The sequence below is a fragment of the Cebus imitator genome, unplaced genomic scaffold (genome assembly GCF_001604975.1).
Source record: "Cebus imitator isolate Cc_AM_T3 unplaced genomic scaffold, Cebus_imitator-1.0 Scaffold39, whole genome shotgun sequence".
NCBI lineage: Eukaryota > Metazoa > Chordata > Mammalia > Primates > Cebidae > Cebus > Cebus imitator.
The window spans coordinates 11,839,294-11,864,480 of NW_016107354.1; the positions used below are offsets into that span (position 1 = coordinate 11,839,294).

General features: G+C 38.2%; 3 long non-coding RNA genes across 3 annotated transcripts in view; 1 reads left to right on the forward strand and 2 right to left on the reverse strand.

Annotated features, from left to right (window-relative positions):
- Nucleotides 1–5,024: 5,024 nt before the first annotated feature.
- Nucleotides 5,025–6,436, reverse strand: LOC119470750. Its single transcript, XR_005199719.1, has 2 exons — nt 5,454–6,436; nt 5,025–5,157 (listed from the first exon to the last, which is right to left on the reverse strand). It is a non-coding gene; the product is annotated as an uncharacterized LOC119470750 (long non-coding RNA).
- LOC119470749 overlaps nt 5,247–25,187 on the forward strand; it is a 20,579-nt gene continuing 638 nt past the window's right edge. The window contains exons 1-2 of the long non-coding RNA XR_005199718.1: nt 5,247–5,406; nt 12,799–12,802. This is a non-coding gene — a long non-coding RNA (uncharacterized LOC119470749). The remainder of the gene's footprint in view (nt 5,407–12,798; nt 12,803–25,187) is intronic.
- Nucleotides 17,675–25,187, reverse strand: part of LOC108302320 — a 52,868-nt gene continuing 45,355 nt past the window's right edge. Inside the window, exon 4 of the long non-coding RNA XR_001824293.2 lies at nt 17,675–17,775. This is a non-coding gene — a long non-coding RNA (uncharacterized LOC108302320). The remainder of the gene's footprint in view (nt 17,776–25,187) is intronic.

Genomic DNA, 25,187 nt, shown 5'->3' on the forward strand with positions numbered 1-25,187 from the left:
GAAATTTTCTTCCCTTTTACTTTCATTTTAAGCCCTGTTGTAATGCTTATCTCTGAGGCAAAGTCTCAGGAAAACTGCTACACTATTTGTAATTCTTTGTCACCATGAGAAGAGCAGAAAGGAGGCAGCAATCCAACAGGCACCTTCTTGTCATCTGTTATTTTTGATCATCTTTCGTGGTTATTGCAAAATAGTTATTCAACTGGGTGGAAGTTGGGATTAAGTATTTCCATGGTCTCTTCAACTCTGAGATTCCATGATTCCTTAATCTTTTTAGTGAATTATTATGTGTGCATGGAAACTCCACAAGGAGTCACTAGATATCTATGAGAACTTTGCAAAACTTCAAAAAAGAACTCTTAAATGTGCAATAGCACTGCAGCACAAAATACAATTCTCAACAATGGTCAAATTAGCTTTTAAATAGCCATATTTCAATTTCTATAATTAAAATGCAGGAAATATGTTTGGGTAAAAGTCATTTTGTTTTCTTCCAAATAAGTGGACATGAGACTCCTGGAATTTTGACACTTTCTTTCAAAGCATTTATTTTGACATCTGTGAAGATATCTTAGATTCCTTCAGAAATGTGATCACAAATAAACCTAAACACTCAAAGCAAAGTTTAAACCAGTACCTCAAAGTGAACCAACAGGAGGTTTATTTTTATATTATACAATCATTTATTACCAGATTTATTCCAAAAGACGTTTGAGATAGCTTAATAAAAATACAGGCACTTCTGGTTCTAGATACTTGAGGAATCACCACACTGTCTTCCACAATGGTTGAACTAATTTACACTCCCACCAGCAGTACAAAAGCATTCCTATTTCTTCATATCCCCTCCAGCATCTGTTGCTTCCTGACTTTTTAATGATCACCATTCTAACTGGCATAAGATGGTATCTCATTGTGGTTTTGATTTGAACTTCTTTAATGACCAATAACCATTAACTTTTTTTCATGTTTGTTGGCTGCATAAATGTCTTCTTTTGTGAATTGTCTGTTCATATTCTTTGCCCACTTTTTGATGGGGTTGTTTGTTTTTTTTCTTATAAATTTGTTCAAGTTCTTTGTAGATTCTGGATATTAGCCCTTTTTTAGATGGATAGATTGCAAAATGTTCTCCCATTCTGTAAGTTGCATGTTCACTCTGATGATAGTTTCTTTTGCTGCACAGAAGCTCTTTACTTTAATTAGATCCAACTTGTCAATTATGGCTTTTGTTGCAATTGCTTTTGGTGTTTTAGTCATGAAGTCCTTGCCCATGCCTATGTCCTGAATGGCATTGCCTAGGTTTTCTTCTAGGGTTTTTATGGTTTCAGGTCTTACTTTTAAGTCTTTAATCCATCTTGAGTTAATTTTTGTATAAGGCATAAAGAAAGGTGTCCACTTTCAGTATTCTGCATATGGCTAGCCAGTTTTTCCAACACCATTTATTAAATAGGGGAAATTGACCCAGCAATCCCATTACTGGGTATATAACCAGAGGATTATAAAGGCACATGCACACGTATTATTTATTGCAGCACTATTCACAATAGCAAAGACTTGGAACCAACCCAGACACCTATCAATGATAGACTGAATAAAGAAAATGTGGCACATATACATCATGGAATACTATGCAGCCATAAAAAAGAATGAGTTCATGTCCTTTGCAGGGACACAGATGAAGCTGGAAACCATCATTCTCAGTAAACTAACATAGGAACAGAAAACAAAACACCATGTGTTCTCACTCATAAGTGGGAGTGGAACCATGAGAACATATGAGCACAGGGAGTGGAATATCACATACCATGGCCTGTCAGGGTGGAGGGAAAGGGAGGGATAGCATTAGGAGAAATGCCTAATGTAGATGATGGGTTGATGGATGCAGCAAACCACCATGGTACATGTATACCTATGTAACAAATCGGCACATTCTGCACATGTATCCCAAAACTTTAAGTATAATAATAATAATAAAAAGAAGGCTACTTGGCAAAAAGAAAAAAATGCAGGCAGAACAAGAAAATGATGCAAATAGTAAGAATAATGAAAGCAGAAACATGCTTTTATGTGGAATATTCATTAAGTATTCCTTTTAATGCATAAATATCAGTTGTCTTCCACCGATTCCATCTGTCATACTAGTGCCCTGACTAAAATGAGCAACAATAATCATTTGCTATTTAAGAACACTGACATGAATAGGCAATGAATTTTAAGACTGTCTTGATGAAACTTGTAAGACAGGGGAAGTGTCAAAGGTCCCAGGTAGACATCTCTGGTTCGTTATGTTGGTTGTAGACTACAGTGCCTCATTAACAGGTGTGTTTTCTTGGCAAAGCCCTGAGCCTGATATATCGGATTTAGTCGTCCTCTGTCCCACATTTTTGGGACCCTGATAAATTGTCAAAAATAATGCCTGATAATATCTTAATAGGTCTTCTTAACACTCTCCCTCCCCTTCCTAAGGATATGCCCACATTTAACTAGAGCCCAGTAAGGAAAAGACTGTTATTTAGCAGGTGGCCCTACATTGTTTTCCTAGCTACCCGTCCAGTGTTTGTTTGCGTAACACCCACCACTCCAGTGATGTTACAGTGGCTCTCACAGTGAGACATTAAAGACCATAGTTTTGGGCAAACAGAACTCCATGGTGCTCTTCATAATCATTCATACGTGCATCGTGATTAAGTACCTCCTCTGCACCAGACACTGTGCTAGGCACTGGAGGTATACAAATTAATAGAAATTTGAAACTTGTCTTTGAAGATACATGGTGAAGGCAGGGGGTAAATCATCCTTTACAGCAAGGTGATAAGAACCATAACTGAGGCATATGTGGGAGCACTGAGGAAGACTTTCCAAAGGAAATATATTACATGTGTGTTTTGAAAGAAGAGTCAGAGTTTGGCTAAGTAGAAAGAACTACCACAGAGAAGGAGCCTACACAGAAGGATTAAAGCAGAAAGTCATTGAAGCTAATAATTCATTTGAGAATCTACATACTATCTGGGTGGAGATACAGCAGTTAAGAGCAAGAATCAGGCTTCCTGTGTTCACATCCTAATACAGTACTTATTAATTGTAGACGATAGGAACTGTGGATGATGAGATTGCTTAATCTGTCTGTGCCTCAGTGTCTCATATGTAAAATGGGAGAAATAATATTAGAGTAATACCCCATAGATTTGTTGGGCTAACCATAAAAATGTCCAGAACATAGGAAGATTCCATTTGCATTTGCTGTGATAGTCTCATTGTGGCTGAGCACAGGAGGTGGGAAAGGCAGGGTTGAAGCATGAAGAGGTTAGCAGGAATCAGGAAATAAAGGGCCTGCTGGGCTGTGCTGCAAAGCTTGGTCTTCCACCCTGAGGGGGTAGCCCTTGTGGATTTTCCATTATAGAGTCATGTGGGCAACTGCTTCTCCAATTATAAATGAGGGGTTTATGGAAAATCAGATCTGAATCCAGAGCATACGTGTACTCTGAGAATACATAGAATGCGCTTACTAGGTGCCTGGGCACCCTTAGCTTGATTTAATCTTTTCAATGTTGTAAACAGATGTCCTCAGGAAAATTGCATTATATGTGCTCTAAAACTTAGGTTGGAAAGAAACACAAGGCACAAACCCTTTAGTCCAGATGAATGGATATGTGAAGAGGGTAATGAGACTCAGGCAATGTGGCACCCTCTAATTACTAAGCTTATAAAATGTATGCTTTGGAAATGTTTTGAAGTGTCTGCAAAATGCATTCCTGAAAAGTCATCAGAGTGTGTAGTCCCATTTCCTAGGCACTAATAAAATATACTTTCTCTCATTAATGCCCTATTAATAATCACTTAGCCATCCATACCTTATTATTAATGGACTTATTAGAGAATGCAAAAGAAAAAGAAAAAATATAACTGGCAATCCACAGTTTTGGACCTTAAATTTCGAGTAATGTATGTAATATATTAAATCTGTGTGCATTACAAAATATTTTATAAAAATTGGGTCATGATGTGCATTCTATTTTTAACATGCCTTTCTTTTCACTTAACACTGCACTGTGAGCACTTTCCCACATGATTGCATATTCTCCTATATGTTCAATTTTAATGGCTGCATATAGTTTTATTATCTAGCTATAACACAGATTTTTTTTAACTCTTGGACATTTATGTGGACTCTAAAATTTTACTATTATAAAATAGTATAAAAACTGAATTTGTGTAGCTGAGCTTTTGCCCAGGTCTATGATCCTTTTTTCTTTCAGAATAATTTACAGTGAGCATTTCTCACACTTTAAAAGGACCTGATTTAATTGCAACTGTTGGTCAGGCCTGGGTTCTCCCTGAGTCCTCCTCAGAGATGAGGTGCCTTGAGTGTGATACTGCTGGGCTTCTTACAGGCTACTTGACAACAGCTAGGTTCACTCTCACCCACAGCGGGAAGAGAGTGGTTTCCCTGAAGGATCACACAGTTCTGTGTAGATGAGATGACAAGCTACTCCCTGCTGTTCTGGGGGCCTGGGTGCAGAGACCTCAGAGAGGGCAGTTTTGAAGGATTCCACTCTGAGCACAATCTGACTCTGCAGCCAAGCTTCTCAGCACTCCTGAATTTCCATTTTAAAACAACAAAAAACAACTGCTCTTTGAATTGAAATTCTATAGCCAGAGAACAAGAACAAAATGAAAGCCTTCACCCTTAGTGAAGGTTTATGACACTAAGGTGATTTTGAGTATTTCCTAATATTATATGTTCAATGGAAAATCGTTTTTGTTTTCTTTAGTAGAACATAAATAATTAAAAATAATTTTTCCCAAACCAAATGCAAATACTTAGATATCTGAGTGGAAAAACAACAACAACAAAAAAAACAAACAAAAGCAACAATAAATGATCCAAATGATGCAGAGCTCTTCCATTTTAATCTTCATACTTTCCTTTGAGGAAAACATTTTTATGTATAATCTATAAGTAACAAGCCCTTTATTTGTTTATAAAACACATCAGACAAGTTGAAACAATAAAACAAAACAAACATGTTTTTGTATTTTTATTCTTGCATAAAATAGTTCTTATCATCGTCAAAGAAAGAATAAGGAAAAGGGAAACGTCACCTGTAATTGCAGCACCCAGAGATAACCACTGTGAACACATTCGTCATTGCATACCTTCAAATAAAATAAAAATAGGATTGGAGTAATCACTAGTTAGTATTTTTTTTCATTTAGCCATAAATAATTTTAAAAGCCTGTCAAGAAATAATGCATTCTCTCATCTCATTTTTTAAAAGATATGCAGTATCTCATTGTACCGATCTCTTTAATCAACTGTTTCCTTACATTTAGCTTGATTTAAAAACAACTCATAATCATTTGCTGCTATGAGACTCTTTGTAGCTATATTTTGTTCAAACCTCTGTTTCTTGAAAAAGTTGCCTCCAGGAAGGCTGCACCAATTTACTCACTCACCAACCATATATGAGAGAGATAGTAGTCATATAACTATTAATGGTTTGTAACTAGAGAAACTGAAGGCTTAAAACATCAAAATGGATCCAACGTTAGTGTCAGTAAATCAGGGTTGGACTTGAATCCTTGCTTCCTTCCAGTTTATTCTGTTGCGCTTGCTAGGAAGAGAATGACCAGATTCGCAGGCAATTTAGGGCCAGGAGAACGCCTGAGACACACGCGTAGGGTTTGGTTTTGCTTTTTGTTTCAGGAAGCAGTCAGTTGCCCAAAGAACAATAGTTAGGAAACCAAGCCCTCAGAGGACCGCATTAACTTGTGCAGTAACAAGTTCAGGGACGCTGGGTGTCTCAGCTGTTCAATAACAAGAGAGGGGAGGAAAGGGAGGTTGCCATGGCGATGCCTCGCCGCACGTGCCGCATGGGGGTGGGGGCGAAGGTGACCTTCTGCGAGCTAAGTGAAGCTGTGGAGGTCGCCTCGCCTTGGCCTTGGGATGCGCCCCAAATTTGAGGCGTCTCAGCCGCTGCCTGGCGGCGGGCTGGGAGCACACCGGATCCCGCGGGGAGGACATGCTGTCCTTGGCACAGAGCAACCCCCTCCTGGCAGCCATTTTACGGCATCTCATTGCTCGGCTTCTTCCCGGCTCAGGCCTCAGTGGAACTCAGATCATCCAGGGTCTGCGGCGGGAGGCGGGCGCGCCCCACAGTGCGGGCTCGCCGCGCGGTCCCTTGGCCTTCCCCACCTTCCGTGCAGCTTCGCGCCCGGAAGGGTTGGTGTTCGTGGTCGTTTGTTGGGAGGGGAAGTGGAAATTAAATTCCCGGCAGACTGGGGTGCGATCTCACACCGTGATCCTACCGCGGGTGCGTTGGGAGAAAGAGACGCAGGTGTGATTCGTAAGCGAAGGCTGCAGTCTTGGCGCACTTGGCAAAGGCTTTTTATTTCGTACATTATTTGTATTCTGCCGCAGTGATTTCGGACGAAAGCAGACGCGCACTAGCCTGGAATTAAGACATATTCACACATTCATTAAGGACGCCAAGCAGATACTAATCAGTGGTGTTTTCACAGAAAAGAGAAAATGCACAGGCAGCACATGTCTGTCTATTTCACTGTGCTGCAGTGGGGGACGCAAGGCAGGGCCTGAGTAATAGTATGCTTTATTACATTCGGTCACAGTGCCTGCTTTAGGCATTTCATTTTCCACCTGATGGATGGGGTGACACTAAACTGTGGCATTTTCTTGGTCTGCACTGTGTTTTCTATGTGCTACATGGCATACAGTTTAGTGCAGAACTGGTCTGAGTTTTTGACAACTGGAAATAGTAACTCCTGTAATTACTGTACAGTGGTGTAATTCAGTGAAAAACCTTTTGCGTGGGGGGAGGAGCTTAGGCAGAATAGATTGTTAAAGACAGTGATGATGGGGTTTGGATCTGTGAAAAGAATGACAACGCACAAATAATTTTCCCGCCCTCGAGCTAGGACCAAAGCTCATTTATAATTCTCACAGTTACAGAAGCTAAGAACTAAAAAATGGTTCATTGAGGCAAAATATTTTCCAACATTGCCTTTTCGCAGATGGAGAAATAAAGATTTGAAGAGGTAAAGGATTAATTTACCAAAGTCACAAAGCCATAGGAATCCAGACCTGCATTTCTAGTTTAACTACACTGTCAAGAAAGTGAGATATGGAATTGACTGTATTGAAAAATGAATAGTTCTCAAACTTTTGATCTCAGTGTTCCTCACACTTTCAATTACTGAGGACCCCAAGAGCTTTTGATTTTGTGAGTTGTATTTATAGTTATCATACTAAAATGGAAAACTAGGAATAAAAATACTTATTAATTAATTTAAAAACAGCAATAAAACATATAACGCATTTTTATGAAAAAGAAGATTAATGAGAAGAGATATATAAATTTCCAATTTTTGAAAATTAATGTGGAACTTATTCTTGGAGTCTCATCTCTGCTTCTGCATTCAATCTGTTTCAATGTGTTGTTTTGATAACATACATGAAGAAATCTAGCCACTCAAACAAAAAGAGAGGACCTGGTACAGGAAAGGGTCTTGAGAACTCTTAGTAAGTGGTGTGCTGCTCCACTTACGGAGAGTGTTTTAACAACCAGTTCATCTGTGAAGGAGAGAAAGCCCACTTTGTAGCACTGCCAATTTCTCTGGTGTAAATACTCCCAATATGGCTGATAATGCAAAGTTGGGAAAAGACAGGCAGTAGCACATTATTATAAAGTATTTGTGCCGTTCAAATACAACAGCTAGAAATAATCTCAAGAGCTTAACAAGATTGTAGTAAAATGTAGTCAAATGATTAGGAAACGGTGGGTTGTGAATATTTATGATCTTTATGTTAGTATAATTTGTTTAATTGAAAGTTTTTATATTATGCTTTTTATACTTTTATAATGATTATGTTTAAAGACTGCCTCACAAAATTCTTAAAAATTTGACAATGGGATTGCTAAGTGAAGTGGTATTTCTGGTTCTAGATCCTTTAGGAATTGCCACACTGTTTCCACAATTGTTGAACTAAAACATTCCCACCAACAGTGTAAAAGCATTGCTCTTTCATCACAGCCTTGCCAGCGTCTATTGTTTCTGACTTTTCAATAATTGCCATTTTGACTGGTGTGAAATGGTATCTCACTGTGGCTTTGATTTGCATTTCTGTGATAATCAGTGAGGTTGCAGTGGCTCACACCTATAATATCAGCACTTTGGGAGGCCGAGGCAGGTGGATCATGAGGTCAAGAGATTGAGACCATCCTGGTCAACATGGTGAAACACCATCTCTACTAAAAATACAACAATTAGCTAGGCATGGTGGCACGCACCTGTAGTCCCAGCTACTCAGGAGGCTGAGGCAGGAGAATTGCTTGAACCCAGGAGGCAGAGGTTGCAGTGAGCCAAGTTACCCATTGCACTTCAGCCTGGGTAACAAGAGCCAAACTCCGTCTCAAAAAAAAAAAAAAAAAAAGCAGGGGGGGTTGAGAGTTTTTCATGTTTGTTGTCCATATAAATGTCTTCATTTGAGAAGTGTCTGCTCATGTCCTTTGCCCGCTTTTTGATGTGTTTGTTTTTTTCTTGTAAATTAAGTTCCTTGTAGACTATGGATATTATAATATAAATTATTCTATTATAAAGATACATGCACATGTACGTTCATTGTAGCACAATTCACAATAGCAAAGACATGGAATCAACCTAAATGCCCACCAATGATAGACTGGATAAAGAAAATGTGGTGCATGTATACTATGGAATACTACGCAGCCATAAAGAGCAATAAGATCATGTCCTTTGCAGGGACATGAATGGAGCTGGAAGCCATTATCCTCAGCAAACTAACACAGGAACAGAAGACCAAACAGCGTATGTTGTCATTCATAAATGGAAGCTGAACAATGAGAACACATGGACACAGGGAGGGGAACAACACACACTGGTGCCTGGCAGGGGAATGGGGGGAGGGAGAGCATCAGGATAATAATGCATGTTGAGCTTAATATCTAGGTGATGGGTTGATAGGTGCAGTAAACCACCATGGCGCACATTTACCTATGTAACAGACATGCACATCCTGCACATATATCCCAGAACTTAAAATAAAATAAAATATTAAAAAATAATAGTAAATAAAAAATAAAATTTGACAGTGGATTCTTAAGAGATGATAGAAGCAGCCCCAGCACATCACTACCTCCAGGGATACTCAAACCATAACGTGAGAACCAGTGTATTAAGTTAATTCAACAAAAATTGTTAAGCCCATAGTTTGTCTAATGTCTGGATAATATATAGATTGAAATACAGAAATAAAAGAGTAATATCAAGGGTGGGGAAAAATAGAAAATACAATAATTTGTGCTTAGTCCATTCAAGCTGTTATAAGAAAATACCATAAATGGGGCAGCTTATAAACAAATATCTATTTCTCACAGTTTTGGAGTCTGGGAAGTCCAGGATCAAAGCACCAGCAGATTCTGTATCTAGTGAAGGCTCCTTTCCTGGCTCATAGATGGCAACTCTTTGCTGTGTTCTTCACGTGGTGGAAGGTGCAAGACAGCATTTGGAGGCCTCTTTTGCCTGTATGTGTGTGTGTGTGTGTGTGTGTGAGAGAGAGAGAGAGAGAGAATCTTGCTCTGTCACTCGGGCTGGAATGCAGTGGTGCAATCTCTTAGCATCTGCTAAATGCTACCGTTTCACCCCAACCCTCATCTGAGGCCTTTTTCATAAGGGCATTAATCCCATCATAAAGGTTTTTTCCTCATGACCTAATCACTTCCCAAGGTCCTACCCCCTAACACTATCACATTGGTGAACAGGTTTGAATGCATTAATTTTGGGGGAACACATTCAGACAGCAGCAATTAAGATACTTTAAAATTTTTCATTATTAACTCAATTTGGGTCAAGTATCTGGCTTCCTTATTGCTCTCTTAACCATGGCCCTCCTTCCAAATGATAATGTGTTTGTTTTCTCTAGACGTTACCATTTTATATTTTTAGTAGGGCTGTAGGCTAAGTCAATATTTTCATCTGACAACAGTGATCTGGATATAACATCTCTCTAAAGGTAAAATATTATTATCTTTACAAACAGAAGTACATAAACCTCCAGGATTTATGAATTTAAGCTTCTCTGCTACAGACAGCAGGATTTGTTTGGTCTTCAGTACAAACATATTGTTTCCAGATTAGAGAAGCCATACTCAGGGTGAATGGTTGAAATATACTGACATTGTGGAAAATTAGTCATTCAATGATTATTTATTGATCATCTGCTATATGCTAGAAGCTGGGGAGCTTACCACCATAAGTAGCCACTTAGTGTTTAAAGCCAACACTGATCATCAGTGTTTCCCAGGGCACTGGAATTGGTATGAGACAGGTACTGCCCTGAGCAATGTTAGGGCAAAGTGTAGGAGGCACAGTGCCCTTTTTTGTTATATTCAACAACTACTCAGCTATGTTTCGTGTGAACACACCCATTAACATATTCTTTAGCGATGATTTGAGTCACATTTGCTCTGGTTGCTGCCTTGCAACACTTGAAATGATTTGGTAATAAAGCATTTTTATTGATATTTATCATATTAAAAACTAAAACAGAGAAAAATTTTGAATTATTAATTTATCTAAAAATAACAAGAATTATCCCATGACACATTAAGATAAAAACATTTCTAACTGAAAATGACTGTAGTTTACAAATTAAAAGAAAATTAGTGGGAAGAGTGTCGTTGTTCCACATTTTTGCAAATCTCTTTAATATATGCCTAACAGAAAACAGCTGGATTCTTACATCTGTTTCTGCATTTAATCTGTTGTGATATTGTTGTAGATGAAGAACATAAAAATATCCAGGCCAGGCATGGTGGCTCATGCCTATAATCCTAGCACTTTGGGAGGCCAAAGCCAGAAGATCACTTGAGTCTAGGAATTCCAGATCAGCCTGATCAACATAGTGAAACTCTGTTGATACAAAATTCAAAAAAAAAAAAAAAAAGCCAGGCATGGTGGCATTCTGCCTGTAGTTCCAGCTACTCGCAAGGTTGAGATGGGAGAATGGCTTGAACCCAGGAATTTGAGTCTCCACTGGGCCATAATTGCACCACTGCACTCCAGCTTGGGCAACAGAGCAAGATCCTGGGTCTAAAACCTAAACGTTAAAAAAAAAAAAAAAAGCCAGCCTTACACAGATAAGTAGTTGGAAAAGGGAAGACTGCTTTAACAGCATTTTTAGATAATTGTGGCTGTTCTTTAATACTACATCAAAACATGACAAGTGGTTGTTTCCTTAATGTTAATTACAATGTAAAATCTAAAATCATATCAATGAAATTTTCATACTTTGTTACATTAAAAGCTAATAGTCTGCCTTGCACTCTGAATAAATATTTTATCCATTTTTTTGTTTTTTTTAAGACGGAGTTACACTCTTGTTACCCAGGCTGGAGTGCAATGGCGCGATCTCGGCTCGCCGCAACCTCCACCTCCTGGGTTCAGGCAATTCTCCTGCCTCAGCCTCCTGAGTAGCTGGGATTACAGGATCACCGCACCTGGCATCTTTTATCCATTTATGATTTTGTACCATCAAGTATTGGCTATTTGGAAAGTATTAATTTACTGAATTATGCACATATTCCAAATTTTGACATATTTCATTTTAAAATATCAGAAAGCATTTGTTAATATGAGCAGTGTTCTCATCAAATAAGTCTTAAGCACTGGGAAGCTTTCAAGCTCATGATGGCATATACAGATTTTCCAAAATTCTAATTTTTGTTGGAAAACTCAAATTTTATCACTGGCAACAAATACTGTCAGTTGTTTTTCTTGAAATGACAGACTAACTTTGTTTATTTTTTAGAAAATGTCTGCCAAATACTCAAGTTTTTCAGTTGTTCTTTGAATAAAATGCTGCTGCATGAAAAATGATTAAATCAGTTCTCAACTCAATCACACGAGTGTTGTCCTTTGAGATAATCATTGTCTTTGGTGTACAGTAAAAGTGCTTTAGGTTTACTTCCCATTTCATCACATAGAATATTGAAAAGATTTAAGGGTGGAGGTTCAATAAAAGTAATATATTTTACTATTTTGTCAAGGATATTAAGTGACACTTTTTGTTTTTCATTCTTATTTTTGTTTTGTATCTAGAACTGCGTGGCAGTGAAACATAAATGACACTAATACAGCTTGGGGCCGATGCCTTGATTCATGCCAGGGCACCAAGGGTCTTATTATTTTCTTACTGCATTTACACCATTAGTACAAATATAAATACAGCAAAAAGGAAGATAAGGTCTATGTATTTTATGAGAGCATTATTATGAGAATATGATTGTCCTCATGTATGCCCTAAAAGAGCCTGTAATTCCTGCATGGCTGTAGAGTACACTTTGAGAACCACTGATTTAACAAAGATAATTCAAGGGAAAGGACCATTAGTTGACTTGGAAAGGGTAGGCAGCAACTTTAGCTTGGGTAGTCAGGAAAAGCCTCTCTAAGAAGATGAGATTTAAGCTGAGACATGAAGGATGAGGGGAAACCCAGCCGAATGAAGACTTGCAGGTAAAACCAATTCTGATAGAGGAAAGAGCTAATACAAAAGCTCAGAGACGGGAAATTCAAGAATAGAAAGCAGGTCATGTCAGCAGAACAAAGGAAGCAAAGGAAGATTTCAAGATGAGCTTGGTCAGTAAAAGTAATTACAATACTTGAATTACAGAATTGTTGTTTAAATAAAATAATGCTTATAAAGTGCTTAGCTAAATACTTCCCTGCTAGCTAGCACCCAATAAATGTAGCCTGTGTTAGTTGTGTATGTGGTGAAACTATCCATGTGTTCTACCAGCTTTTAAATCTGTCTTTTCCTGATATGCACAAGCCTTGAGGCATAGAGGACTGAGGTTATTGTGTTCCTTTTCAGAAAAACACTGTCAAGGCAGACATGTAACTCACGACACTCTAACATTCAGCTCAGCACACTTATAGCTTAAGCAATTGAGGTAAGAATTAATGTTATTCCTTTATCTAAAAGAAAACAAAAATGGTTTAACACATATATGTATAAATTTGTTAAACTAAAATTGCAGCTTAGTGGATAGGGAGATGTTTGAGATCCAAAAATGCCAGACACAAGTAGACAGCATACAGTGAGATGCTTTCCAAGAGAAGGGGAATATTCTTTTCCCACTTGCCCAGTACTGATTGTTTGTGTTTTACATTTATCAGATAATGTGTTCTTCGTGATTGCCTCAGATCCGTAAGACATTAAGTAATCACTTGCTAGCCTGCTGGTCAACCTTTGCTCAGCGTCATGTGATGGCAAGAACTGGACCTGATGTCTATGTTCATTTGATTATGTGTTCATTCAGCCACCATTAATTGATGTTTATTATGGAATAATGGTTGTTCTTGAAGCTGCGATACGGAGATGCAAGAAGTACTTGCATATCAAGGAATTCCCAGTGTGGGAGATGAAGCAGATAAATAAAAACAAGTGTATTTTATTTGAAGCAAGTACTACATGTTGTGAGAGGTAAGAAGACAATCCAATCTTTGTGAGAAAGGTAACGTGGAGGATGCTAAAGCTTCCTTACAATGGAGGATGCTAAAGCTCCCTTATCCTTTTGAGGGTCATATAACCGGACCCTCAAAAGGATAAGTAACAATTACCCTACGTCAAAGAAAAACTTGCATTGGACAAAGTTAAACAGGCACAGATGACTTGATTCAGGCTATTTAAACAGGCAAAAGAGGAGAGGACTCAGTCTGACCTCAACTCTACTGAAACGAGAGGAGGGAGGGGTTCTAAGTGCTGGGATGAGCTAGTGGAAAAGTAATGTGGGAAATTAGAGATAAGTCATAGGCAGCCTATATTTGCTAATTGCCTTTGTCCAAAGGAAAATACAAACTTTTCATATCTGTATGACAGGACATCCTTGCACTGCATGGAACAAGCTGCCCACCCAAAGCTAGGCGCCTGCTCTCCCAAGACAGACTGTGAGATAGGGGAGATAAGAGTGCTATCTTCCTTGATGATTGCATTACAAATATGTGGCTCTCAGATTCTAAAGAAAGACATTCCTGGGTTGTAAAGCTGGCAAGAGACTGGGAGAAGATTTACATTTCTAAAAGCCGAAGGAAAGATTTACAGTTACAAGCTTTCTAAAGCAAACCCTTTAAGTAAACAGAAGTCAGGGACCTAAACTCAGGAAGGAGCCTGTCTAAAGGTTAGTCAAGAAGAAGAGATCAGTAGGCCATTTTGGTCACCGGAAGAGTATGGAGAAAAGCCATTTCAGGCAATATAATGCTAACCATGCCACAAAACACATTAATCGCTTATGATATACCACACTAAATACTTTGCGCTCACACGTGCACCCACATGCACAAATCCCATTTGCTATTCACATTTTATGAATGATTAAACTAGGTCTAAACCAGCATAATTGCAGGGCTGGGATTTGAAACCTGGCCTCCTAACTTCAAATTAGATGGTGTTCACCACTTGTAAAACACTGCTTTCCAGCCGGTTGAAGAAGAAAATATATGTATAACTTATTTTGAGAGATTGGTTTGTTTTCCCAATATTTTGCTGTGATAATTTTAGACAGGCAGCAAAACCAAAAGCACTTTAAAGTGAACCTTTATGTACTCCTGATCTATACTCTGCCATAAACATTCTACTAAACTTACTTTATTACATACCTAGCTATCTCTTCAATTGTTACATCAATCAATCTCATTTTATATCAGCACTCTTTTCCCTAAATATTTCATCACATACATTATTAAATAGATTTGAATGTTGTTCATACATTTTTTCTTTTGTTATAAAATTTACAAACATAAAATGAACAAATCTCAAGTGTATATTCACTGACTTAACATATGCACATACCTGTGTAACTGAAACTCTTGTCAACACATAGAAACTTACCATCACCCCAGAAAGTTCTCTCATGTTCTTTTCCCATCACTCCACCCTCAACCCGAAGAGGCAAAATTTCTTCTAATTTTATGCTTCTCTAGGTTAGTTTTCTTTATTCTAGAATTTTAAATACATCAGACAGTATAGTATCTTATGCAAGGTCCCCATATAGTTAGTTGTCTGTGTCAACTTGGCTAGGCTATGGTACCCAGTTATTTACTCAAACAACAATATGGATGTTGCCGTAAAGGTATTTTGTGTATGTGTTTATCATCTACAATCAACTGACTCTAAGTAAAAGATATAATTCTGAAAAACGTCACTGGGCCTCATCCAATCACTTGAAGTCCTGAGGAGTAAAACCTGAGGTTTGCTGAAGAAGAAATTTTGCATTATGACTGCAGCATGAACTCCTGCCTGCGTTTCCAGCCTGCTGGTCTGCCGTACAGATTTTGGCCTTGCCAGCCCCACAATCATGTGAGCCAATTTCCTAAAATGCCCTATTGATTCTGGTTCTGTCTAGGTTTGGCTGATTATAAATGAAACTGCTATAAGCAATTTTTAGTAAGGCATTTTGTGAACATATATATATATGATGGAGTCTCGCTCTTGTCGCCCAGGCTGGAGTGCAATGGTGCAATTTTGGCTCACTGCAACCTCCACCTCTGGGTTCAAGCGATTCTCCTGCCTCAGCCTCCTCAGCAGCTGGGATTACAGGCACCTACCACCACGTCTGGCTAATTTTTGTAGTTTTAGTAGAGACAGGGTTTCGCCATGTTGGTCAGGCTGGACTTGAACTCCTGACCTCAGGTGATTCGCCCTCATCAGCCTCCCAAAGTGCTGGAATTACAGGCATGAGCCACCATGCCTGGCTTGTGAATATATGTTTTATTTATCTTGGGTAATTATCTTGGTGTGAAGAGTCATAAAATGTATATTTAATATTATAAGTAACAGAACTTTTGTTCAAAATGTATAATTTAATATTCTTATCACCATATATGAGAGTACTAATTGCTCCATATTCACACCAACACTTATTATGGTCAGCCCTTCAAAATTTTGCTATTCTTGTTGGTGAATAGTGGCATGACACTGTTTATTAAGTTGCCTTTCCCTGATGAACAGCTTCTTCATGTGCCTTGTGGCCATGTATATATCCTTTCCTGTCACATATCTTTGTTCGCTACCCTTGTCTATTCCTCTACTGTTCTTTCTATCATCTGTGATATCATCCTCTTGCTGAATAAATGTCTTGAGAATATCCTATTCAGGCAAGACTGGCTTTCATTAATATATCATTTAAGAGCTAATAAAATCAGTGTCTTCTACAGGGAAATTATCTAACAAGGAAATATCACAGATTTGAAGATAAGACAGCAAAACATTTTTTTTGAAAAGAATTAACTCCTTTCCCTCTATATTCTAGAGTAGTTATATGGTACAGAGTGAGTTGAATTACACTGTGTGGCTCTGTATATACTTTATTGGACACATTTCTTAGTTTTTAACTTAAATTGAAATTTCTTAGTCTGGTCAACACTTTAGTCTGCTATTTGCCATTACTTTTTATGAGTTGTATTTTCTTACATAAAACATTCCAATTACTTGTTTATTACTTCTATTTTCCATTTCTGCAGTAGCATAGAAACTTCAAGCCAACATCTCCGGGAAAATTATTTGTGTCAAAGGAAATGCCAGAGACCTCATGATGTATATACTGCAAGAAATGCAAACAGTCTTTCACTCTTACCCTGATCTACTTACTCTAGTAATGAAAATACATTCTAAAAAAAGATTCAATTTCTCTGTATTACAAATTTAGGAAGAGCTTTTTCTTTATTTTTAAGTCAGTTTTATAGGTATGTTTTCCCTTCACTTTTCTATCCTAGTTATAGAACATAGGTTCTATTTGAAAAAAAAACTTTGCTCATCTCACATAGACAGAACCTTTATGAAATGAGGGAATTCAGTGGGAGATCTTATTAGTAACACTGACACTGCTCATTTTTTTTTTTTTGTTAAGACCTCAACAGTTTTCCTCATTTCTATCAGCAGTGCATGTCATTTCTCATCAGTTATCTTCCTTTTTCGGGATATATAAAAAGAGCAAGTGGTATCGGGAGGGAAAAAAGCATAACTTCCTCATTGTTATAAATTCTTAAGAACCAGGGACTTAGCAGTTCCTTGATTAAATCTAAAAAGACAAGAAACTCTTTGGTCTCTTTACTTATTTTTCTTGGTACTTTTGAAGTGATTCAGACCTTGACCCTCCCCCAGTTTGGAAATCAGTACACTGCCTGGCTAATAGAGTACCAATACAAGGCCACCTGGCTACTTAGAGAGTTGTTGAAAGTTGAGATACAAAACCTTCCATATTGGAGTTTTTTGGTCTGAGGATTTGATTTGAAGTACTCAAAAACTTTCAACTTCATACAAATTCTTATAGTCTATTGTGGGAATGGGGAATCAAAATAAGAGATTCTGGCCAGGTATGTACCTGCTCGAAGCTATGGAACATACAGGCTTAAAGAGATTCTTATGACTTCATTTCCCTCAGTTGGGTTGAACACATGGGTACAAAGTCTCTGAAGTCTCTCAGTGTTCTTAGTTGTCTAGAAATCATGCTTTTATTTGATCTTTAGTAAGAACTCTTAGTTTTTGCCACCCCATATCAAAGTAGTGCCACAAAAGTCAACTGTAGGAACAATATACAAGAAGTTCATATGGTTTCTCAAAGAAAAAAGGAAATGGTAGATTAGAGACCTCATTTATTTGTTGATTAAATATTTATTGACTGCCTGCAGTGTTCCTGATGTTCTTGTTCAATGCCTTGGATAGGGACTCTGTATTCATGTCTAGCGGAGAGAAATGGAAGTGTGCATAGTTACAGTCTCTTAGATATTAGATATTGAGATGTGCACTGAGAATTACAGGTGCTTATGGGAAGATCCACCTACTTGTGTGTGTGTTAGTGTGTGTGTATGTGTGTATTGCACAGAATGTCAGTGATGGTTAGAGAAGGTTCCTGTGAAATATAATACTATTAATGGCATTTTGAAAGGATGAGTGGGAGTTAGCCAGAGCAGTAGAGTAGAAAGTGTTTTTATTCTAGAAAAGAGCATTTGCACTGATAGGGAAATAGATGAGAACATGGCTCATTTGAGGAAGATCAAGCAGCTTAGTCTGATTTGAGTTTAATGTTTAGTGGGAAAGAGTGGAGACACATGAAGTTTGAGAGCTTTGCTAGATTACGAAGGTTCTGTTAGGTCAAGTAAGGGGTAATGGGTGGACCATCAAAGAGGTTTTAGGGGAAGACCATGATCAGATCTGGTGTTAAGATATATCACTTTTGCAAAGTAATGAATAAATCAAAAAGCAGCAGAATGGTCAATAATAGCAATAATTGAAAACACTTGGTAATATTTGGTGCCAGTTTTTTTTTCAGCCTGCATTTTAGGCACTAACTCATGTAATACTCACAAAAATTTTATTCTTGAGTAATATTATTATGTCTATATTACAGATAAATGGAGACACAGAGCGGTAAAGCAATTTTTCCAGGTTAACTCAGATAACAAATGGCAGAATAACAACTCAAATCCAACAGTCTGTCTGTTCACATTCTTACCACTATGTAGACTGCCTTTCAATAACTATTGCATTTATAGAGAGCTTTCAATATACCAGGCAATGTTCTAAGCATGTTGCAAGCAAAAGCTAATATGCTAGAATCACTCCATGAGGTAAGTACTATTATATTAATATTCCTGTTTTATAGATGATATAACTAAGAAGAGAGTTTAAATGATTTGTCTAATATTACCTAGATAGTAAGTAGCAGAGGTCGAATTCAAACTTGGCAATCTGAAATGAGAACCTTAGCTCTTCACCTCTGTGTTGTATAGATGTGGGTAGATTTATTTACGGGTGTGTTAAAATAATCAAGGCAGAAATCATGGTGGCCTGAACTAACAGAGTGATAGTAGAAATAAAGGATATAAATCCAAGGTGTATTAAGACAGTGAATTTTAGGGAATTTAAAATGGCTATTGGAAGAACAGTGGGGAATGAAAGGAAGATATTAAAGATGACCTGGATTATGAAGCCTAATATGTAGGATCTTATATTATTGTCTATTGCTGCATAACAAATCAACCCAATATTTAGCAGCTTGAAACAACAAATATGTATTACTTTGCAGCTTCCATAGGTCAGGAATCTGGGTTAGGCTTACCTGAGAGCCTCTATCTCAAGGTCTTTTTTTAGATTGCCGTCCAATTGTCAACTATGACTGTGGTCTCAGCTGAAGGATTTATTTCCAGAGGACCCTCTTTCAGGCTCACTCACATGGATTTCGGCAGGCCTCTGTCCATTGTCACATGGGCCTTCGGCATGACAGCTGGCTTCTTCAGAGTAAGCAATCCAAGAGACAGAGCCAAAGTCCTTTTATAGGCTAATCTCAGAAGTGACATCATATCACATCTGCAGCATTCAAATCATTAGAAGGGAGTCTGTATTAGTCCATTTTCACACTGCTGATAAAAAACATACCTGAGACTGGGAAGAAAAAATAAATTTAACTGTATTTACAGTTCTACATGGCTGGAGAGACCTCAGAATCATGGCGGGAGGTGAAAGGCACTTCTTATATGGTGGTGGCAAGAGAAAATGCGAAAGATGCAAAAGTGGAAGCCCCTGATAAAACCATCTGATCTTATGAGACTTGTTCACTACCACAAGAACAGTATAGGGAAAACTGCCCCCATGATTCAAATTATCTCCCACCGGATGTCTCCCACAACATGTGGGAATTATGGGAGTATAATTTAAGATGAGATTTGGGTGGAGACACAGACCCAAACCATATCAGAGTCAGTAAGTCCAGTTCCCCAGGAGGAGGGGAATTACTCCAGAACATGAAAACTATGAAGTAGAGATCAGTGGGATTCATCTTTAAGGTCACCTATCAAAATCTTTATTCCCATGGCATCCCTTTCTTAGGACACCATAATATCCTGTGCTAAAACCACTGATTTAAAGGACGGGCAGAGAAATCAGAGCTCAAAATGGAAATTGGGACATAAGAAACTGCAGAGGTAAAAGAGAAGGCAGAAGGGGCTTCCAAAAACCACTAAAGTTTTGGGAAATAATGTCAAATACTACACTAATATCAGAAGCCACCCTTGAAAGTATCATTGGTAATCTAGGCAGGGCAATTGCATTTACTAAGGGAGTGGAAGGCAGATTACTGTGGATAGAAGAGTAACCTTAAAGAGTAAAAATAGTGAGAATAGGCAACTTTTGAAACAGTCCTGTTGCGATGAAAGAAGAGTGTATGCCAAATAGAGGTGATCTATGCTTAAAGGAGACTTTATAAAGAAAGAGAGATGCAACATACAAAACCCTTTCTGATGACAAGGTTACTCTGTAGGACAACTAACTAAGAAGAAAATAAAACTCGGTGGAAGGTGATACTGTAATACTTCATCCCAGTGGGCAAGGTCTCCACTGCCACCTATGCAAGTTGCGGAGGAGCAAAGCATAGAATCTATGCCATAGACTAATGTGGAGATAAAGATTTGAAAGGAAAGTCCAACGGGAAACTCAGAAAAATGTTTTCTATCATTTTATTTTGCTTTTGATAATATGTTAAAATGTCCTGATGCGTTACATTGCTGTGCTATAGCGCAGTGTTCATTCTGTACGTTTGGATCTTTTACCCAAGTTACATTTTTGTTAGGGAGATAATGCTTATCCTAAAGCATCAAATGTAATTATGATTTTGAAGTAAGTGCTAGGAAGCACATTTCTTTGAATCTTTTTCCAACTCATGTATTTTCCCCACTTTTTAATCTTCTGCCCTAATAGGATGTCTCCTGGGTTATCTTAGTTAAATGTAACATCACCATGTTTCTTAGAGAGGCAGTTCTACTGTAATGGTTAATGTCACAGTATCTGGAATTAGATCACCTGGCTTCAATTTCCAGCACTCACATTGATTATTATGTGAACTTGGACAGACTCTGTAACTTCTCTGTGCCTCAGTTTTATCACTTAAAAAATGATCAACACTTTACCACCTAAAAAATGATAAAATCTTTCTTACTGGGGTTGTTATGAGCATGAATAAAGTTGGAATTGGAAAATTCTAGCAATTGGGAAAATGCCTAGCATGGAGGAAACTCTCAACAAATGTTAGGTTCAATCATCATCATCATCGTCATCATCCTATCACTTCCACCTGAAACCTTCGTTATCATTGACCCCTCCCTCTTCAGCTTCATCCTTCCATGTTTTATTGATTATTCATTCTATGCTACTTCTGAAGTAGCCAGTATACTTGTATTTACTAAGGACATTTTTTTAGAAATATTAGACACAAAAGTTGCCTGCTTGAAGTTGTAACAGTTAGGTTATTCCACCACTGGCCTCAAATATGGTAAAGGACATTGATTACTGTACTGGGTTAATTAGTGTCTCCCTAAAACTTATGTCCGCTTAGAACCTCAGAACTCAGAATATGATCTTATTTGGAAATTGGGTCTTCACAGATGTAATTAGTTAAGATGAATCCATACTGAAATAAAGTTAGCCCTAATCCAATGACCGGTGTCCTGTTAAGAGAAAACAGAGATACAGAGACAGACACAGAAGGAAGACAGCCATGTGGAGAGGAAGGCAGGAATTTGAGCAATTCAACTACAAGCCAAGGAATGCCAAGAATTGACAGCTAGAAAGAGGAAAGAAAGAATGCTTTTCTATAACCGTTAGAGATAATGCCCTACCAACACCTTGCTTTTGGAATTATGGTGTTCCGAACAGTGGAAGAAAAATTCCTGTTTCTTGTAGTCAACGAGTTTGTAGTAATTTGTTACAGCACGTATGAGAAACTATTACAGTTACTAATAAACTTTCCCAAAGTACTTGGCACAGCACAAAGTGTCTCCCATGATCTGACCTTTCGACCAGAGTATGTTTAGGCCTCTTGTTTCTCGCTTTGCTGCTTTCTCAGTTATATGCATCTGCACTATCCTCCTACGCCATGTATGAAGCTGCTACTCCCGCTTCAAGGCTCTAATCAGGCCTGCATCATCCTAATCAGAATTATTTGTTCACTCTGTCTTCCGTAGTATGTTGCTGCTACCTCTATCATATGTCTTATTTGTTTTTGCCTTGTGTTATAGATATTTGTCTAGATATCCATGTTTTTCACTCTAAAGTTCTTTAAATCAGGATCTATGTCTCTTTTTATTATCACACTTTAATTTCTGGGGTATATGTGTAGAATGTGCAGGTTTGTTACATAGGTATGCACGTGCCATGATGGTTTGCTGCATCCATCACCCCGTCATCTACATTATGTATTTCTCCTAATGCTATCCCTCCCCTATCGCCCCACCCCCTGCTATCCCTCCCCTAGCTCCCCCATCTCCCCCAACAGGCCCTGGTGTGTGATGTTCTTCCCAACAGTGGAAGAAAAGTTCCCCTCTCTGTGTCCATGTGTTCTCATTGTTCAACACCCATTTATGAGTACGAACATGCAGTGTTTGGTTTTCTGTTTTGTGTCAGTTTGCTGAGAACGATGATATCCAGTTTTATCCATGTCCCTGAAAAGGATATAAATGCATCCCTTTTTATGCCTGCATAGTATTCCATGGTATATATGTGCCACATTTTCTTTATGCAGTCTATCATTGATGGGCATTTGGGTTGGTTCCACATCTTTGCTATTGTGAACAGTGCCACAATAAACATACGCATGCATGTGTCTTTGTAATAGAATGATTTATAATCCTTTGGGTATATACCCAGTAATGGGATTGCTGGGTCAAATGGTATTTATATTTCTAGATCCTTAAGGATCTGTGTCTTTTTAAGAATCTCTGTATCAATAATGAGTGCAGTGATTGACATACTGGAGTTATAATATGTTTGTTAAATAAATGAGTGAGTGAGAGACTGAATCAAACTGGTGAATACTTAATGTTCATGGCTTGGTTAGCAAGTAGGTCTACCTGCTCTCCCTATCAATCAGTGGCAGTGAATCTAAAAAGCTCACCATTAGAAATTCATTATTTCATATTATAGTGGACTAATTATCTCTTTAGAAGCCACAGGTCTGGAAAGAATAGTTTTTAAATCTAGGATATTTTCCTGGGAATACATTTATCAAATCAGGCACAAAGAGAAAAATGAAAGAACTGGGTCACAAGGAAGAAAAGATGGCACAATGAGAACCTCTTTGCAAGACTTAGACATAATTCAGGAGCAAGAAAGGGGCCTCCAGTTAGATTTTATTTTTAAATCACATTTTAATGTGGAAGGCAGACACTGATGCTTCGTCATTGCATAATTGCTGCTATTTGACAGGTAGCCCCTTTGTCAAATGTGTGCATCCTATTGAGGGGAGGGGAGGGGAGGTAGATATGTGAATGAATTATACCAGAAAGAGGGTTTGTAGGCCAGGTTCATGTCTGCTGCTGCTCTCTGAATTCTAGCTGCTGCCTCCCTCTGTATATCAGGTCCTCCAAGGAAGCTCTTTATTATAGCAGCCACACACTGTAAAATCAATTATTTTCTCAAGTCCTGTTTATCCTAATTTCACCTCCTGTTTTGTGGGAAGGACCTCTCTGGCTAGATACTGCAGTTATTTGTGTTTGCTGAGGCAAAGAGAGAGCTTTGATGAGCTGAGCTGCTCCTCGCTTCTGCAGCTGACTAGAAGTGGTAGGGCTCTCTCTTCTCCATGAGGCCATACAGCAGCAGGCTTTTGGTTGAGGCTCTCTAAAAAAGTTTATCTGGAAATCTCAAGGCAGTATTTAGAGTACTTGGGGTACTGGCCATTATGTCTGGACCCCTCTAGGCAGTACTTGGAATTAATTCTTCCCAAATATGTCTACCAATATACTTCCTGGGACAGGATGCAAAATTTTCACACAACAATTTTGATGCTTAAATCAAAATCTTTTTAAATTATTTATGTTTTAATTATACCTTATGACTTTTTAACTAAAAATGCCATTTCACTTGGGTAAGGAACCCAATGTAATATGATAAATTTCAAAGAAACTGAAAAAAACAAACCCTGCATTTGGGGCAACATTTTTAAAAAGGCACAGCTTGCTATTTAGGACCTTCTCTGATTTGTGAGATAAAATGCCACACAGTAATTTGTGCTTCATTGAAGCTCAGAGACCAAGTTTGGAGGTGTCACTAAAGGTACTTTTTTGGGAAAAGAAAAAAAAAGATTTCTAGGAGCTTGTCTTGATCAATTAATTTCTGGCAATATCCAGCAGTTTGTTGTTGTTGTTTAAAAAAAAAAAAAAAAACAGCTTTTATTCTTTTCCTCTGGTATTGTGATTAAATCCAAATGATGTTTCAGCAGATCTTTACTCCCATAACTTCAGAGGTATTATTGCAACTACAGTGATTTTATGAAGGAAAGGAAATTCTACCAGCGCCTCTAGCATCAGTCAAAATAAGTTATTTCAAAGCAAAGAGGTGTCTTCAGTGGCTTAACAACAAATTCAGTGAATCAGAAATTTTTCCCCTTGTTTCTGACTGAAATCTCTTTTTTTGCCAGATATTTCTCCCCAAAAAAGGAGGTTTTTATTACCAGGTTTTTAGCAGGGAACTGATCTTGTGCAGAAAGCTATAGAGCTCTGGTTCAGAAGATCCAGGTGAGAGACTTTTCTGCCTTAGCTCCAAAAGTATGTTAACCCTGTGATCTCTGGCTTTTGTCTTAGTTGGAAAATTTTTCAGGTTTTCTTATGGGTATTTCTTTGTATTAATTCTCTGTGGGCAAAGTATAACTTTGAGTTGATTTTAATTTGAATGGTAAGGCGGTATGAGTGTTTTCACTGGTGTGATTCTTTAAAGACTTCTGTAAAAAGTTTGATCATTGGCTGGCCACAGTGGCACATGCCTGTAATCCCAGCACTTTGAGAGGCCAAGGCCGGTGGAATACCTGAGGTCAGGAGTTAAAGAACAGCCTGTTCAACATGGTGAAACCCCGTCTCTACTAAATACAAAAAATTAGCCGGTTGTGGCGGTGCATGCCTGTAATCCCAGCTACTTGGAAGGTTGAGGCAAGGGAATCACTTGAACCTGGGAGTGGGAGGTTGCAGTGAGCCAAGACTGTGCCATTGCACTCCAACCTGGGCTACAAGAACAAAACTCTGTCAAAAAACAACAACTGAAAAATCAGCCATTCACCTATGACATGCTGGGCATTGTGTTATGTGCTTAGAGAAGAAGAAAGTGAATAATC